The following is a 12,582-nucleotide window of genomic DNA, read 5'->3' on the forward strand; positions in this document are numbered from 1 at the left end:
TCTCTCACTGCTGGAAAGAAGCCCGGGAATCCTTCCTAAAGTGTTCGCTGAAAGTTACCATGCAGATGCAGCAGATGGCAAAGAAGGCAAATGGCATGTTGGCCTTCAGAACAAGAGGTTTAGAGTACAAGAGTGGAGATGTTTTGCTGCAATTGTACAGTCCCTTCGCAAAACCCCTCATTGAGTTTTATGTGTAGTTTTGGTCTCCTTATTTTATGAAGGATGCTCTGGAAAGGGAGGGAATGTATTGTATGTTATCAGACTGATTCTTGGGGTGACAAAACTGATGTACGAAGAGTGACTGAATTAGTTCGGGTTATATTCATTAGAGTTTAGAAGAATGGTTTTGGGTGGATTTCATCGAAAATGAAGAAATTCAAACTGGATTGACAGGACAGACCCAAGAAGGACTTTCTTCGTGATAGGGGACTCCAGACCAAGGGTGATCACATGGTAAATTTAAGGGGTAGGCCATTTAGGGCTGTGATGAGAAGAAATGTCTTCACCCAGAGAGTGGTGAGCCTGTGGAATTCTCTGCCACATAAAACAGTTAAGGTTTCAACATTCAATATTTTCAAGAAACAGTTCGACATAGCTCTTAGATCTAAGGGGATTAAATGGAAACGGGGGAACATGGGAATAGGGGATTGAGTCCTGTGATCAGCCCAAATCATGTTGATTGGGTTGATTGGTGAAGCAGGCTCGAAGGTCCAAAAGGCATTCTTCTGCTTCTGTTTTCTCTGATTAAATAACCAGCACCATGCAGAGCTAGAATGGCAGAACAGCACACAGCACTGAACAAGGAGGGGCAATGGCCTACTGTTATTATTTTTGGACTGTTAAACCAGAGACCCAGATAATGTTCTGGGGTAACACAGTGTGGAGCTGGAGCAACACAGTAGGCCAGCCAGAATCACAGGAGATGCAAGCTGATGTTTCTGGGTCTCAACCCAAAACATCAACTGTTCTGCTCCTCTGATGCTGCCTGGCCTGCTGTGTTCCTCCAGCTCCACACTGTGTTATTTCTAGCTCCAGTATCTGCACTTCTTGCTATCTCTAATGCTCTGGGGATGTGGGTTCAAGTCCTGTCATACCAGACAGTGGAATTTGAATTCAATTAATATCTGGAAATAAAAATATAGTGGTGACTATGAATCCATTGTTGATTGTAGTGAAAAATACACCTTACTCACCAATGTCCTTTAGGGAAGGAAACTGCCATCGCTACCTGGTCTGGCCTATATGTGACTACAGACCCATAGTAATGTGATTGACTCTCACCTGTTCTCTGCTTGTGTTCCAAATTCCACCTTTCCAATTTCTGTTTCATTTTCTTCGCTGTCAAGGATCTATCTACTTCCATTCTAAAAATATTCAATGACACAGCCCCAACTCCTCAACTACCTTCTGATGAGCATTCCAAACTTGCACAACTCACAAATAAAACAATAATTTGCCTCATCTTTGTAAGGGCCAGCCTAATTTTAAAATGGAGCCCCTGCTCCGCCTGCCAGCCCCTCATACTGCATCCACAAGAGCAAACATCCATTCCGTGTGCACATTGACAACCCTGTTTAGGATCTTATATGCTTTGACTGACTTGAAGAATGTTATATGTGCTCGGAGCCATATCAGAAAGTAATATTACGGAGCTTTTTTTTCCACACAAAGGTGGTTTTGGATTTCTCATCTTGTGAACAAGAGCTGCAGTTGGCCATGTGTTCTCTCCAACCTGCAAAAATTGTGACTTGCCTGTCCAGTTTATAATAGAACTCAACACTGAAGTGACATTCTGATCTTACAGTAATCCAGCTCAGCTGTAAAGTCCACAGATAAAGGCAGGAAAATCGGGAAATAATTCCCATTCCAGTTGGCATCAGTGGGAAAAGAAAGTCTGCTTTTCAGACTGATGTTCAGTTATCAATTTTTAATTGCACATATTCAGACCTTTTCCTTATCCCAGATGAAATTGAGAGCCCCCACTCCCCTTAGTCCCACAGATTTCTCCATTTTTTTTTCTCTGTGGGGCTCGGTGGAATTTGTCTGAGCTTTACCCTTATGCAGTTTTGTTTTTGGAGATCGATTCATGAATTGTCCACACAGTAAGTCTTGCAGTCAATCGATTTTTGTACAAAATTAAACAGACTGAAGACTCTGTGATGCTGAGAACTTACTTCTTTCCTCTGTGGTGATTGCAGGAGACAGAATGTTAAGTGAAATTTAGTCCTCAACTTTCAAACCCTTCCACTAGTTCCCTGATTGAGCAATTTGCTTGAATGGGGACATCATTGCATTCTTCAGCTCTTCTCTGAATTTAACCTGGATGACAGCATAAATACACGTGTTGGTGCAGGAGGTGAGCAGATGCAGCATCTTTGCTGCATGACCTGTGATAAAGCATGGGTCTGTGTAGGAGTTGAAGTATCGGATATCTGTAATTCATGCATAAATATCGTACACACAACAGCACAAAACTGCCCAATACACTGAACAGAAAAATGATGGGTTTTTGCTGGCTTTCCATCTCCAAATCCTTGTGTTTCTCTCCACTTTTTTTGGCCACTGAGACCCCTGCGGAATTGACTGGTCACTAAAATACACCTGACTGTCAGCACATTGAACAGCAAGATCAGAAAAAATGGTACACAAGGGAGTAAAATGTAATTGGTGATTTCAAATGCAGCCCATGCAGGGGATCTGAAAAATCCTGGTTTACAGGAGCAACCCCATGGAATATCATCAATGGCGTATTGTGGCTCATATGTAAAGTACCCGGGTAAAGACTCCAGACAGCCCAGCACAGTCGGTTCCTAGAAATGCTGCTGTAGTTTTCTCAGTGTGATATTTCGTTTTCAAACTCTCACAGCAAATGTCCGCAAATCGGTCAAAAGCGAATGTGACTGTGAGCCAGACAGAAATCACCTGTGGCTGCTGATCCCAGGACAACATCAAGGCTTCACACAGGAGTAATGTTCATGTATGAATGTGGTAAATAAATTGGAACAGCACACCTCAATATGGCATCAAATACAATGACAAGTAAATCAGCCACTGCCATTCCAACCGGGTAATGGGTTACACACTTGGAGATACCACACATTCCTCTGGACAGGATCACAATCACCACCAAGTTAACTGTGAGGGAAGAGAGTGAAACAGAAGTAAATATTTACATATCATATCGTGCATTAAAGAACAATGTGACAGAATCTCGGGCAAAATTCCCAACTTTATTGTTGCTTGATGGGTGTAAACTGAAATATTCAGTGCTTTCCGACAAATGCATTGAACACAATTACCAATAATTTGTTTTAGGAATCGATAACAAATTAATAACGTAGTCACAGGACGTTTAATGGCCATCATTAATCATAAAAAGAATTACTTACAAGAGTGAGGGAATATATATAACAACAGCACTTGACAACTAGAAAAAGTGGTTGTATAAAATATACAGTGATAAATGATAACACTTAAGCAGTGCATTTAGCATGCATCAGGAATGCTCACTCGTCACACCTATGGCTGATATTAGGGGAAAGTAAATGTCTTCTATTTGCCATACAATTGGATATGCCATTTCTGGAATTAGTGGTAATCTCTGTTGTTTTCATGGCCAAGATTCTGGCAGTAACTGTGAACTAATGTGCTTCAATAGATCTTGAGTTATACAGACGATAAGCTTCTAGTGACATAGTTACACCTGGTACCATTTTTCATTACAATAATTTGAACAAACATTATATCAACCACTTTTACTCTGATGTAATTAATACAGTGGGATAAAAATAAGCATCTCAAAATTCAGTCATCTATCTTAGCTCCACTGAAATGCAATCAGCTAAAAGTACAAGCAGAAAATGTTCACTCCATAATCAATGCAAAGCCTCATTTACAGTTTCTCTAAAAGCCACAATACTTTTACTGCTCTGTAAGGTAGACTGAATCCAGAGACACAGCTTAATTCTGTTCCTGCAGATTGCCAGTTAAAAATGCTAATTTCAGTTCTCTAAGGACATTGGTATTTGTCCCTCTAATTGAGGACAATGTCCACTGAATTGAACTACAGATCTTTGGTTACATGGTGCAGGACAACCCACAAGGTAGTGGGATCCATTGAGTTTTATGTCAGATAGCCAGTTGGTGCAGGAAAAGTTTATAAGTCGATCTTTGCATAATCTAGGATTTATTCACAAATTGAAATTTTTCAGATGTACAGATCCTAACTCTAAAACTCATGACGCTTACAAGCAATAATTAAACTAGTGTCCTTTGGCTCTAACCCTAACCCTACTCCTACCATCCCTCTAACCCTAACTTGAGTTGGGCATTACTGGCTGAGTCAACATTTATCGCTATCCCTAAATGCCCCTTGGGAAAGTGCTGCAAAGCTACTTTCTTTAACTGATGCAATCTATTTGCTGTGTGTAGACTCGCAATGCCATAAGGGAGGGGCTATAGGATTTAGACCCAGCAATACTGAAGAAATGGGATTCAGAATGGTAAAACCATAGAATGCCAAGGGAGGGTAGTTAGATAGACTCCTATTTTGGAGATGGTCATGGCCTTGTGTGTGGCATAAATATTACTTGCCACTTGCCACTTCTCAGCCGAAGCCTGGATATTGTTCAGAACCTGTTGTGTTTGTATGTGGATAGCTTCAGGACCTGAGGAGTTGTGAATGTTGCTGAGAATTGTGCAATCATTATCAAATATCCCCACTCCTGATTTAAATTAGAGGGTAAGTCATTCATGAAACAGCTGAAGATGGTTGGATCGAGGGCATTCTCTTGTGGAACTCTTGCAAAGATTTTTGAAAAGATTTGTAGCTCAGGTTGAGGTTCTGGATGTGAGTTTGCTCGCTCAGCTGGAAGGTTAGTTTTCAGATGTTTTGTCACCATTCTAGGTAACATCATCAGTGAGCCTCCGACGAAGCGCTGGTGTTATGTCCCGCTTTCTGTTATAATAAATAGAAAGCGGGACATAACACCAGCACTTCGTCGGAGACTCACTGATGATGTTACCCAGAATGATGACGAAACGTCTGAAAACTAACCTTCCAGCTCAGCGAGCAAATCTTGCAAAGATGTTCTGGGGTTGAAATGATTGACCTCCAACAACCACAACTATCTTTCTATGTGCCATTACTCATTGACACCACACTCAGTCAAATACTACCGTGAGGTCAAGGGTAATCGCTCTCACCTCACTGCCCACTTGCTCAGTTTAACCTATTTGTCCATGTTTGAATCAAGGCTGTACTCAGGTCAGGGGATGAGTGGTCCTAGTAGAACCCAAACTGGGCATCACTGAGCAGGTTATTGCTGGGCTGATGCTGCTTGATAGCATTGTTGTTGACACCTTCTACACTTTACTGATGTTCAACAGTTAGACTGATGGGGCAGTAATTGACCAGGTTAGATTTGCTGACTTTTATCATATGGGATATACCTGGGCAATTTCCCACATTATTGTGTAGGTATCAGTGTTGCAACAGTATTGGACTAGCTTCATTGCGATGCAGTACGCTCTGGCCCATAAGTCTTCAATAATATTGTCAGAGGTGATAACTTTTGCAGTATCTGGTGCTTTCAGCCATTTCTTAATATCGCATGCAATGAACCGAATGGCTGAAGATTGGCATCTGTGTTGTTGGGGCTTTCTCAATGAGACTGATAAATTACACACTGAACACGTCTTGCTGAAGATTATTCTGAATGCTACAGCCTTTTCATTTGCACTGATATGTTGGTGTCTCCCAACATTGAGGATGGGGTTATTTGTGGACCGTCTTCTTCCAGTGAGTTGTTTTATTGTCCACAACCATCCCCGACTGGGGTGGCAGGACTGTAGAGCTTAGATCATTGGTTTTGGGATCACATAGCTGCTTATGCTGTTTGGCGCACACATTATGGTTTGTAGCTTCACCAGGTTATTGTTTAGTAGCAAGGTTACTATTCACGGGCTATTCAGGGATAGTCAGCACGGTTTAGATGATGGAATGTCAAGCTATACAAATTTGTTGGAATTGTTTGAAAGCATGACAAAGAGATTGTTGAGGATAGTGCAGCAGATGTTACCTGGTTTTAGTAAGGCAGTTGACAAGATCCCACATGGAAAACTGATTTTTAAAAATGACCATGGGATACAGGGTAAGATGATAGATTGGGTACGAACTTGACTCGGTTTCGGGAAACAGAGTAATAGACAATAGCTGCCCTTATGAATGGAAAGCTGACAGGCAAGTGTTTGGCAGGGCTCAGTATTGGGTTTCAAGGAGCGTTTCGAAATGTCTTTAATATTTTTATAGTATTCCACTGGAAGCAAAATCACTTGTATCGTTAATATATTGTGATCGAGGATGTGTGGCTTTTTATCATGTGATTTAATGCCACACCATGGGTTTGGGTTCAAGAGAAAAGGAGGAGACGGCAAAGTCAAAAACTGTTTAGTATGTAGTCCTCAAAGTAACACTATATGCAGTAATACAATTAAATAGAGCCCAGGAACAGGCATTTTAGCCCACCAAGCCTACACTAATTCCTAAGCCTTATTTGAGCCCATTATATATTGCCCATACATGGTTTCAATCCTTCTGTTCACATGCTGTTCATGTGTCTATCAAGATTTTCCTGATGTGCTTGCTTCCAACACTGCCACAAGCAGTGCATTCCAGGCATCCACCACCCTCTTTGTGAAAAACTTGCACCGCACTTCTCCCCTAAGCTTTTGTCCTCTCACCTTGAAACTGTATCCTCTTGTAGTTGACTTTTCTAGTGTGGGAAAAATACTTTTGACTATCCACCCTATCTATCCCTCTCAAAATTTTGTAGACCCCCATCAGGCTGTCCTTCAGCCTCCATTTTTCCAATGAAAACAATCCAAGTATATCCAACCTCTCTTCATAACAAAATCCTCCAGACCAGGCAACATCCTGGTAAACCTTCTCTGCACCCCCTCCAAAAGCATCCAAGTCCTTCTGGTAGTTGTGGCAACCAGAATTGCATGCAATATTCCATATGTGGTCTAACTACAGCTGTAATATAACTTGCCAAGTTTTATATTCAATGCCCTGGCCAATAAAGGCCAGCCTACTGTTTGTCTTCTTGACCATTTTACCCACCTGTGTCACCACCGTCAGGGATCCGTGGACCTGTACACCTAGATTCCACTGTATGTCAATGTTCCTAAGTGTTCTGCCATTTATCGTCTAATTCATACCTGAATTTGATCTTCCAAAATCCATCACCTTGCACTGGTCCAGATTAGACTCCATCTGCTTTTCTCTGCCCAAATCTGCATTCTACCCATATCACTGGCAGCTTTGGAAAGAGCTGTTATGCTAATATGAGTCACTTATAAACCAGAGTGGAGGCATTGAAACATATCACCAAGTGAGATTTGAGAGGGAGAAATATCTTCACTTAATCTGAGGGATGCTGAAGCTGAAGAAGGGTCTAGGCCTGAAACGTCAGCCTTTGTGCTCCTCTGATGCTGCGTGGCCTGCTGTGGTCATCCAGCTCTACACCTTGTTATCTCAGATTCTCCAGCATCTGCAGTTCCTACTATCTCTATCTCACTGACAATCAGGTTTAATAGGTTCAGGACACAGGATAGTAGGCAACATCTCCCAGTGAAAAATAGCTTATCAATTAAATTGTCATAATGGGTTTGGATGTCTCTGACTTAATATTTTTTACAGTTTTCACAGGGGTCTGTTGTGTTTCAAACGATTGGCTGAACAGAGATGATGACAGCTCCCTGGAGAAGATATTCCACTTCAGATTAATGCAAGTCATCCAGGAAAATTTCTCCACTGCTCCCGCATTCTTGGCCTAATGGTGTTAGTGGGCTGTTAATCCAGAGACCCAGATAACATTCTGGGGATCTGGGTTCAAATCCTGCCTTGGCAAATGGCAGATAGTAGAATTTGAGCGTAATAAAATATCTGAAATTAAGAATCTAATGATGACCATGAACCCATTGTCAATTGTCAGGAAAACTCATCTGGTTCACCAGTGTCCTTTAGGGAAGGAAACTGTTGTCCTTACCTGATGAAGGGTCTAGGCCCGAAACATCAGCTTTTGTGCTCCTGAGATGCTGCTTGGCCTGCGGTGTTCATCCAGCTTCACACTTTGTTATCTTGGATTCTCCAGCATCTGCAATTCCCATTATCACTGCTGGCCTTACCTGGTCTGGCCTACACATGACTCCAGACACAGCAATGTGATTGACTATGAACTGCCCTCTGAGCAATTAGGCATGGGCAATAATGCTGCCTAGCCAGTGGTGCCCTCATCTTGCTAATGATTTTTTTTTAAACAAACTATCCCTGTGGACTGTCAGACACCCTGATATGGAGTGCACAGATGTTGGGTATGAGGCACTCATGGATCAGATAATTACCCTCCCTCACCCTCATAAAATTCAGATAACTCAGAATCTAGAAGTTGCAAAACAGAGAAATATTTTCAGTTTAGACAATTATTTTTTTTAAAATTGAAGGGAAAATTAGTGTCTTTCAACCTAACAGACACATTGTGCTCTTGTCGAGTGGCAATCATTAAATGTGTACACATCAACATGAGTCAGAGTAATACCAAAGCACAGCTCAGAGATCAATTTAAACAACCTCCACAGTTGCAGTCACTCACCAGGAACTCAATAACAGCAAGAATCAGGTAATATACTTTTACAACTCTGGAAAATGTTCCAAGTATTTTCAGTGTGAAGTTTAGTGTCTGCAGGCAACCTCACTTATTATTTCTGAGATGATAGGCTCCCATTAATTTAGTTTATACCCTGTGGAAATATCATGCGGGTTGAAACACTGGTCTGGTTGAATTTTCTTTTTACTTGAACAAACACATTACGACATCAGGTTAAGTCAATGTTGTTGTTGAACAGACACATTTCTGAGAGCCTGCAATTGGAAAACTCCAAATGCTGGACAATTGTGAATCATATTATTAAAATAATGATTTGAGCTTGTTATTTTTGACACCAACAGTCCCACCCCTCACTTTTATGTTGTTACAGTGATGTCCCATTACTGCCTGATAGTGTCACGAGTATTAGGTTCAATGGAGTTCTTTAAATATGATTTGGATTCACAATTGATAGAGGCAAAATTACAGGATTATGCATTTGGAGTTTTGTTGGGTGGGGTGAAGAAAGGAGTTATCAACAATGAGCTTTCCAGCAACTGTCCCAGGCTCCTGCCAAAGCACCATCCAAACTCACAACTTCTGCAAATTAGAAGAACAAGGGCAGCAGATACACGGTAATGCCAACCCCTGCAAGTTCCCCTCCAAACCACATACTGTCATGATTTGGAAATATGTTGCCTTTCCCTTGCTGTCACTGGGACAACATTCTAAAACTGCACCCCCACACCACACTCCCCCCACCCTGACTCCCCTCAGAGCTAAATGAGATGAAAGCAAACAAGACAGCTCACCACAATCTTCTCAAAGTCAATTCAGGATGGACAACTGCTGTCTTGCCAGCATTACTCACATCTTTTTTCTTCCTGGCGAGCCCTTGCAGTCAGCACCTGTCTATCCCACTCACTCTCTGTCACTTCCACTCAGCCCCCTCTCTCCTGCTCAGCCCAAATGTGTTCCACTCAGCCCTTGTCCTTTCTACTCACCTTGTCTCTTACACTCATTCTCTGCCCCTCTCTCACTCAGCCTCCATCTCTCCCATTCACTCTCTCACTCCTACTCTCCTTGTCTCTTCCACTCAGCACACCCTCTCTCCCACTCACTCTCTTGCTCACACTTACCTCCTGTCTTTCACTCAGGCTCCGCCTCTACCACTCTGCCCCGTCTCTACCACTCTGCCCCGTCTCTACCACTCTGCCCCGTCTCTACCACCTCTATTTTTCCATCTGCTTTAGAGTCAGAGTCATAGAGATCTACAGCACAGAGAAAGGTCCTTCATGTATCACATCACACCCATCAGAAACAACCACGTCAGTATCCTAAGATAACATGGTGTGAAGCTGGATGAACACAGCAGGCCAAACAGCATCAGAGGAGCAAGAAAGCTGACGTTTTTTACCCTTCTTCAGAATTTTCTCTGATGCTGTTCGGCCTGCTGTGTTCATCCAGCTCTACACCTTGTTATCTCAGATTCTCCAGCATTGGCAGTTCCTACTATCTCAACGTCAGCATCCTAGTTCCATTTTCCAGTACTTGGCCCATAGTCCCGTATGCCTTGGCGTCACAAGCGTATATCTAAATATTTCTTAAATGGCATGATAGTCTCTGCCACTGCCACCCTCACAGGCAAAGATTTCCAGATTCCATCACCCACTAGGTGAAAACACTTTTTCACACATCTCCTCTAAACCAACTACTCCTTACCATAATCAATGCCACCAGTCATTGATCCCTCTGTCAAGTGGAAACATTTCTTTCTGTCTTCCCTGTCTAAGCCCCTCATACTTTTATAGATCTCAATCTAGTTACCTCTCAATCTCTTCTGCTCCAAGAAAAACAACCCTAACATGATGCCTTAAGCAACTGATGGACTTATACATCAGGGTTCGTTTGATCCTCATTCCTTCCCAGGGTCTTAGCATTCATCATGTATTCCCTTGCCTTGTTTATCCTGTCCAAGGGCATCACCTCACATTTATCCCAACTGAATTCCATTTACCGTTGATCAGCTCTTCTGACCAGCCTGTCTATGTGCTCTTGTCATCTTAGGTTATCCTGTTCACTTTTTACCACCTCACCAAGTTCTGTGTCATCTGCAAACTTACAGAACAACCTTTCAACATTCTAGTCCGAATTGTTTATAAAAACCAGAAACAGAAAGGGCCCCAACACTGATCCTATTGGACACTGACCTCCAGTTGGAAAAATACCCCAGCACATTCACTCTGTGTCCTGCCAGTTCTGAGTCCAATTTGCCAAATTTCCTCGGATCCCACAAGCCCTTACATTTCCTATCAGTCTCCCATGCGGGATCTTATTGCTGATTCCAAGTAGGCTACATCAAAAGCATTGCCTTCATCTACACATCTGTTCTTCTCTTTGAAACATTCAATCAAGCTGGTTAGGCATGACTTCGCTCAACAAAACCATTCTGAATGTTCTTGATTCATCCCTGCCTCTCCAAATGATTAATTCCCTCTGTCAGAATTGCTTCCTATAGTTTCCCCAACACCAAACAGACAGACTGGCCTATCATTTCTTGGTTTATCCCTTGCTCCCTTCTTGAATAGCAGTAACTGGCTGTCTTGTCGTCCTTCAGTACCTTTTCTGTGACCAGAGAAGAATTCAAAATATTTACAAGTGCCCATGCTATTTCCTCCCTTACCTCATTGACCTCACTTGACAGTGTGGGATACATTTTATCTCTAAATTTATCAACTTTTAATCCTGCCAGACCACTCTCAACCTCCTCTCTGACTACGCTAATTTTGTTAATTGTATCACTGACCTTCTCCCTGATATCTGTACCCATATCACCCCTCTCATTAGTGAACATTGACACAAAGTATTCATTTTGAACCCTACATAGATCCTCTGGCTGAGGCACAAATTCCTACTGTGGTCTGTAATGATCTCTGGCCTTTCTCTGGTTAGCCTCTTACCCTTAATATACCTGTAAAACAACTTAGGATGTCCCTTTATTTTTACCTGACAATATGCTTTCTTCAGCTCTTCTAATTTCCATATAAGTTCCCTTTTACACATTTTATACTTCTCTGGGGCTTCCACTGTTTTAATTTCAAAGTTCTTTAATAGGTGAATGGAGATTCCCCTTTTAGGTCCTCTATTTTCCTCACAACACTATTGGAGTTGTAAACACAAACAGACACAGTTAGTTAATTACATCTGGATAACCACGCACAAATGAATACTCATAGAGATACACTTAGTAATATCTGTAAGCACAGAAATTCACACTGACATTGAGAGAAAGAGAGAACCACACTGACTCACCTCACATTCACAAATCTTAATGGATAAACCCAAATACTTTCTGTCATTTATATATTGTGTTTTTTAAAGCTCCTTCACCCCAGATGCCTCGCTCATATTCAACACAGAATCCTTAATCCCAGCCTCCTGATAGCTCTCACTCCCGGCCTCCCAGACCCCTCACCCTCAGATTCCTCAGACCCTTCTCTTCCAGCCTCCTCAGAGCCTTCACTCCCAACCTCTCCAGAGCCTCCACCCGTATTTTGGTTTTACAAATAAACAATTTAATTCCTGTCTCCTTTTCTGCCCTGTCTACATGTTAGGTGTCAGCTCACCCATACTCCCAACACTATGTGGTGAGGTTCCAGCTCTCCCCCTGCTCTCTTCCTAAGCCATCACTGGCTCTGTTTGATCACACTACAATGATCGGTGCTCCACACACTAGAATATCATCAATCGGGGTAAGGGGTAAGGTTGGTCATAGGTGAAATGATTTTGCCTGACTTGGATGTGGTCTGGCTTTTGATACTCTATTGCTAACTGTTATGAACAGTCTTTGGGCAAGATTTCCCATTTGTCATGATTACAGATAGATGCGCTCAAGCCCAGGTAAACTCTATGGTGATATGGAGTAAACTGGTTC

This window comes from Stegostoma tigrinum, chromosome 45, assembly GCF_030684315.1.
Source record: "Stegostoma tigrinum isolate sSteTig4 chromosome 45, sSteTig4.hap1, whole genome shotgun sequence".
Classification (NCBI taxonomy): Eukaryota; Metazoa; Chordata; class Chondrichthyes; order Orectolobiformes; family Stegostomatidae; genus Stegostoma; species Stegostoma tigrinum.